Here is a 6,955-nt window from a genome sequence, read left to right as displayed (position 1 = left end):
AAGGAACTTGATTACAGGAGCAGCTGCACACACAACTCTCTTCTTCCCCATACTTCCCTGTCATTTAGAGAAAAGACAACATGCTTTTTAAGGACACAGAAGATTGCAAGGGATTGATGGACCACCGTGGTTGGCTGGGCTGGTGATTTTGTAATTATGAAGCAGGTTTTTTAGACAGAATGGTTACCCCAACAGTGTAATTAAGAGGATCGTTAAGAAATGTTGCTGGGCTTTGCATCACCCTGGGGCTGGAGCAACCACATGCTTACCGTAGAACAATGCAATCAGGCTACATCATGGGGGTACTGCTAATTAATTGAAACAAATATTTGCGCTAACAATTCCTTTGCAAGATATATGTGAAGCATTTGGATGCTGCATAGATCCATGGGGGTCTGGTCAGAGCTAAAAATTCCATTAAAAAGATGCAGAAACCCTTGGGATAGAGGTACCCAGCTATGACTTTTAAAATGAGGTAGTCACAATGTAGTTGGGTTAGGACTATACTTTGTGGCAGTAGGTTAAGCCCTTGTTCTATTCAGCCTATTCATCTTCAGAGGACTGTGGAAAAACTGGAGTATACCCAGGAATCAGGAAAACAAATTAAGGAGTTGGAAAACAGGGCCTATGAAGGAAGGTGAAATTATTTGGGGATCTAGTGAAAAGAAAGCTGGGTGAAGAAAAGATAAATATATTCAAATGTGTGATGGGTTCTTTGAGGGCAGGGTTAGTGCTTAGCAAAAGTTCAATTAAAGTATTTTTGTACCACCTTGCATTTTAAAAATGAACCCTTTATCACCATCCATGGCAAGATTTAAGACTTCACTATTAACACTATCAATGTAATGTTTTATAACGTCAATCAATACAGTGTTGCATGGACTCAGTTGTTGCCATGGAAAACAATCAGGGAGGTGGTGATAGTAAAACTCCTCTTAAATGAGGGTTTCAGAAGAAAGGGGAAGGAGGGATTGACTACACATAGTAGGACATAAAAACCACACAAGACAGGCCAACTGCTAATGGGAACTGAAGATAACTATTACTCTAGCTTACCTTCCAATTACTTACCCAGTACTGAACTGCGGAAGCCTAAAACCTAGACCTTGCCTCTCAGTGCTCTGTCTCCTGTCAGGCCTCCTTGTGATATTCCTGAGATAATTTTGTTTCTGCTTCAGATGCTGTTTCCTACCTATACAGTGCTCTGTTTGGTATCTAAAATCCTAACTGGCTCCTTGTGTTTTTCCAGGCTCCTGACACTTTGCTCCCCTCTGTGAACTCTGCAGTCTAGCTACTTCAACTTGACTCATGACTGTGTTCCCCATGCTTAGAAGGCTCTCCCTCCTCACCTCCACCTCCTAGCTCCCTGGCCTTTCTTCCTTCACCACCCCTGGGCAAATCACTTCTTCTCTCTTGTGCCTCAGTTTCCTCACCTGGAAAAATAAGGGGATTACGTAGCCTCTAAGATCCCTTCTAATTCTAAATACCATGATCCCCACTCCTCTACTAGCTCCTTGAACTTATCAGGGGATGAGTAGTCTGGAGAGGGACTTTCAAATTATGACCATGGTGCTCGCTTCGGCAGCACATATACTAAAATTGGAATGATACAGAGAAGATTAGCATGCCCCCCGCACAAGGATAACACACAAATTCGTGAAGGAAATTATGACCATGGACATTGCTCAGTAACAGTCCTTGATGAACACAACTCTCAGCCTTGCTTCTGATTGGGGCCAGAAAAAAAAATAATATATGCCAGAGAGAGGAGACTTTTAAGAATCAAAGATAGAGGGTAGTATTGTGCCTCAAACAGCATCCCACCTTCCTAGCCCTGTTCTGCCAAACAAAATGGTAGAACATTTTTTGCTAGGAATATTTTAAAGCAAGAGTAGATACCCATTTTTGAGCAATGTTGTACAGTGGAAAAAGTAGTGGACTTGTAGTCAGAAGACTAAACTCAATTCATCTCTGGTACTTACCATCTGTGGATCTATGGGTAATTCATTCTTTCAAGTCTGATTTTTTTTCTAGTGTAAGTCAAGTCAAATCACTCAACCTCTTGGTGATCTAGGTAACTCTCTAAGATGAGAAGATGTAGGGAAGGTACTAATCTGCTTTAACAAAGGGAGTTTCCTCACCTGCAAGTTCCCATTTCTAGCAAAATCACAGGTCCAGTTCTTATCCTCAGTCCTAAAATGTATTATTCATTGTGTGGGATATACATGTTACAATGATTGTCTTGTCCTCAGGGAGTTCATATTCTCAATCAGTTAAAGGACAAGCATTTATTAAAAACCTACTATATACCAGGCATAGTACTAGACCATGGAAATGCAGATAGAAAGAAATGAAACAATCTCTACTCTCAAGGAGCTTACATTCTGTATGAAAGTATATATAATATAATATAATGTAATATTATCTCACATCGTAGTAATGCTATATGATATAAGTATAAAAATGATATTATATATACATATCATATATCACATTGTATTTGTTGCATATTATATAATATACAGTTATATTCATGCTATATTATGTTTATTGTGTAACATGCATATTATATATATTATATTACATTTAATTTATATACTTACATATAATGATATAGAGAATATTTGGGTAGCTAGTGGCATAGTGACTAGAGTGCCAGGTCTAGAGTCAGGAAGACCTAAGTTCAAATCTGACCTCAAGCACTCACTAGGTATGTGACCCTGGGCAAGTCACTTAACCTTGTTTGTCTCAGTTTTTTCATCTATAAAATGAGCTGTAGATGGAAATGACAAACCACTCCAGTGTCTTTACCAAGAAAACCTCAAAAAGAGTCATGAAGAGTCAGATACAACTGAAAAAAAATGTCAAAACAAGAGAAACGTGAGTATTGGTTTTTGGGTTTTTCTTCAGAGGGTCCTGCAGGAAAATAGGACTGACGGCTATCCTGCCAGAAGCTCTATACAGAAAACACCAACAAAACCACAAGCAAACCCCTTAAAATGGGAACTCTTGCAAACATGAAGGGAGCCTATTGTGAGACAGTGCTACCTAGCAAAGGGCAAGGAGCTTCTCTCACCTCTGGCTGAGAAATGCTTCTAGGGTGAAAAAAAATGGATTCGAAGAGATCTTCTAGTGAGTGCAAAGACATGATGTGCTTCACAGGTAGAGTGGCTGTTTTCTAGGAATGGAACAGAGTGGAGGAGCAGCAAAAGATGCTATTTCTTCCACTTCACTTGCATAGCTCAACATCTCAGTAGGAGGGGCCTGGCCACACTCAGAGTAGAATGTTACCCAGGGTTCCATTATTCAGGAACACAACCCTTTACAATAAGGTATGCCCCCACATGTTGTCCAGCCAGAGAATAGCCTCATAAGTCTCACGAAAACCTGAAGACCTCAAGTAACCCTGATCACCAATAGCTTGGCCTCTTCCCCAAGGTGGAAGTGGAACATGCTGGGTTTGGGGTTTCCAAGAGTGCCTGCTGGTGCAGCTGTGTGTATGCAACCTAGCATGGAGGAATGGCTTCAAAGACATAGAGAGAGCCAATTATCCAAGCCAGCCAGCTCTCCCCAGATCACTGACAGAAGCAGGATCAGTTAGGAAGCTGGGCTTTCTGTTGTGATGAGTTACTCCCACCGCGAACCTGCTGCTTTGCAGGCAGGACACGTAGCATCGCATTATACATCTCCCAGCTTGCCACATCCTGTTATGTTGCATCCTATCAACCTAAGCCATGATGGAGGCAAACACAACCTGTGGTGACATAAAGCACTTTGTAATGCGTTGTAGCATTTAAATGTACATCAGCCAAGGTGCACACATTGGCTTTTACACTGGATGCTCATTATCCAGGAGAATGTGATCTAATGTGCAGGAGCTGCTGGCTGAGGGGATAAAATGTAGTCAAGTGACAGCTGCTGTGTTCGACTCCATCTGAGCACTAGAGTTCATCTACCACCTTGAATTACTGAGAGTCTGCCCTCAGTTCTCAGCTTCTGAAAAGTCCACAGCCATTGGACTGAGATGAGACAGGATTAGGAAATGGCATCAGTCTTCATAAATGAAGATGGTATTCCTGCTCCAGTGTTAAATGGTATGGGCCCTTGGATTTATTCCTCAAGTAGCAAGGACCAGTGACCAACAGGGTGCCTTTGTAAGATGGCTCCCATACTAAAGGCTGGATGGCAGAGCAAAGATAATTGTCTAATTGTTCCCCTTGGGCCTTCAACCTGTGATGTTGGCTTCATCATAGCTGTATTCTAACCTATTGAACCTAAGGAGAAGGGGACAGCAGAGGATGAGAGGGATAAATAATGTCATGGAAGCAAAAAACATAAGTTTGGACAGACTTTGAGAGATAGTAGAAGATAGAAGTACCCAGCATGCTACAGTCCATAGGACCATGAAGAGTTAGATGTGACTGAACAACTGAACAACAAAAATACCTGTTAAGTAGATGGGACATTGCAAAGGAATCAATACCCACTAAATCAATGAATGAGTATCTTGAGAAACTAGGAGCTTCGATATTGAAAATGACTCCCTATGCCTCATAGGCACAGGTAAGAAGCCACATAGGTGAACTAAGTCCTTTTTCAAGCTACAAAGACTAATATTATTTAGCCTCAGAGGTCAGCAGTGGTGCACAAATGAAGAATTTGGCTTGCTGTTAGGAAAAAACAAGTGTTGTCAAATAGGTTTTTCTGGAATAAGATGGATCCCTTCATTGGGGTCTTCAAAGACTGAAGGACAATTTATCAGGGTTGTCATAGGAGGGATTCCTGTTAAAAGACAAGCTAGGGGCAGCTAGGTGGTACAGTGGATAGAGTCAGGCCCTGGAGTCAGGAGGACCTGAGTTCAAATCTGGTCTCAGACACTTGACAACTTACTAGCTGTGTGACCCTGGGCAAGTCACTTAACCCCAATTGCCTCACAAAAAAAAAAAAAAGACAAGCTAGACAGGATGACCCTGGAGGACCCTTCCAACTCTAGGATTCTGACATTCTGAGAAAGCTTGAGTTCCCCAAATTCCAATTCAAGAGACAGAATAGTTGGGAGATTTGAAACCCAGTTGTTGAGAGCTTCTGATACGGTGCCAGAATTCAACAATAACAATGAGAACAAGGATTTAGATGCCACTTCAAGGTTTGCAAAATGTTTTACATGTTATTTCATTGTATCCTCATAACAAATGGAAAATCTAAAGCATGATAAGGAACTCCAACTTTTCTTAAGAGACTTGGGAAACTCTTCTTAGGAGAGTCTGGAATAATTTTGTTTGAGGAATTCCACAAGGACTCTAAATCTTTCTCTACCTTTAAATTAGAGAGAATTTCCATCCTATGCCTCCTGGAAAACCATGCTTGTGGAGGCAAGAGTTAGTGTTTCTTGCTCTACCTGTGATTTTTATGGGGCTCTTACATCTTATATATGGGGCTCTTAATAATAATAACTAGCATTTCTATAATGCTTTACAAATATTATCTCATTTTATCTTCTCAACAACTCTGGAAGGTAGATGACATTATTATCCTCATTTTTATTCTCCCCCCGCCCCCTGCCTCTTGAAGAAACTGAAGCTAAGAAAGATTAAAGTGACCTGTCCAGGGTCACACAGCTAGGAAAGTACCTGAGTACAGATTTCAACTCAGGTCTTCCTGACTCTGAACCCAGTCCTCTATCCACTACCACCTAATGTCTCCAATAAATATTTATGAATTTCTTTCTATGTGCCAGGTATGGGTCTAGATATGGGATATTCTGATAGTAGAACAGTTGTTTGGGCAGCTAGGTGGCACAGTGGACAGTGCACCGAGACTGTAGTCAAGAAGACTCCTCTTCCTAAGTTCAAATCTTGCCTCAGATACTTACTAGCTGGGTGACCCTAGGCAAGGCACTTAACCCTGTTTGCCTCAGTTTCCTCATCTATAAAATGAGCTGAAGGAAATAGTAAACCTCTCTAGTCCCTTTGCCAAGAAAACCTCAAATGAGGTCATGAAGAGTCAGACACAACTAAAATGACTCGACTACAACAAAAAAGTGTTTGTGTTCAGTAAGCTTACATTGAGCTTGGAGGACATGTCATGTACATCCATGCTATAGGTGCAGAGTAACTTGGGGAGAAGGCACTAGAAGCTGTGGCAATTAGAAAAGGCTTCATGTAGAAGGTGGTGCTTGAGTTAAACCTTGAAGTGTGATGATTAAAAATTCTAAGAGACATAATTTCTGAGTAATTTAATCATTTTATTAATAAAGGCAGCACATGTATTAATACAAGGATGGTCATTTGGCCCTCTCTGCTAGACCAAAGACAATCATGGTGATGGGCTCCTAGTTTATATATCCTTCAAAGAGATGGTGTTCACCAGGGTGGGAATCAACCCTGAAATATTACAAATATTTCAAATACTTAAATAAAACAATTATCACACTGAGGGGCTGAAAGTGACATTAAGTCACTATATAGTGACTATAGAGACTCTATATACCCAGACCACCCCAGCCTTGGGCAATCTAGACAAAAGGATCTGTCTCCATCCAAGCTTGATTGGATGGAATTCACTCTAGACTTAGAGATTCCTTTGTAGCCCTGGGTTGGGTTGGGTTGGGTTGATTTGGATGGAGAAGTTTAGCTGACCTTCAGAGACTGAGGTCTTGAAATGAGGACAGAGCAAAAAAGGGAACTCTCAATCTCTCCAAATCATTAGTTATTAACAATGATTTCTCTCAGAAGGAAACCAAGGATTCTGATATACAGAAGTGAGGAAGGTGTGTATTTCAAGCACAGAGATGGAAGAAGTGTCATGTATTGAGCTGCCTATGTAGGTAGATGAAATACATAGGAAGATTGTTGTTTGTCCTTCCTTCTCAAAGAAGACTGGGACTTCAGGCAAGTGATATCATGACTTGTAAATGAATTGGATTCAAGTGAGGCAGGGCTATGCAAAGTCACTA

The 6,955-nt window shown here is 41.0% G+C and overlaps 1 non-coding gene across 1 annotated transcript; it reads left to right on the top strand.

The window, feature by feature from the left end:
* Positions 1 to 1,569: 1,569 nt before the first annotated feature.
* Positions 1,570 to 1,676, top strand: LOC122730187. Its single transcript, XR_006353400.1, has one exon. It is a non-coding gene; the product is annotated as a U6 spliceosomal RNA (small nuclear RNA).
* The last annotated feature ends 5,279 nt before the right edge of the window (positions 1,677 to 6,955 follow it).

The sequence above is a fragment of the Dromiciops gliroides genome, chromosome 5, assembly GCF_019393635.1.
Source record: "Dromiciops gliroides isolate mDroGli1 chromosome 5, mDroGli1.pri, whole genome shotgun sequence".
Taxonomy (NCBI): domain Eukaryota; kingdom Metazoa; phylum Chordata; class Mammalia; order Microbiotheria; family Microbiotheriidae; genus Dromiciops; species Dromiciops gliroides.
Note: the sequence above shows the minus strand (reverse complement) of the source record. Positions and strands in the feature narration are given on the sequence as shown.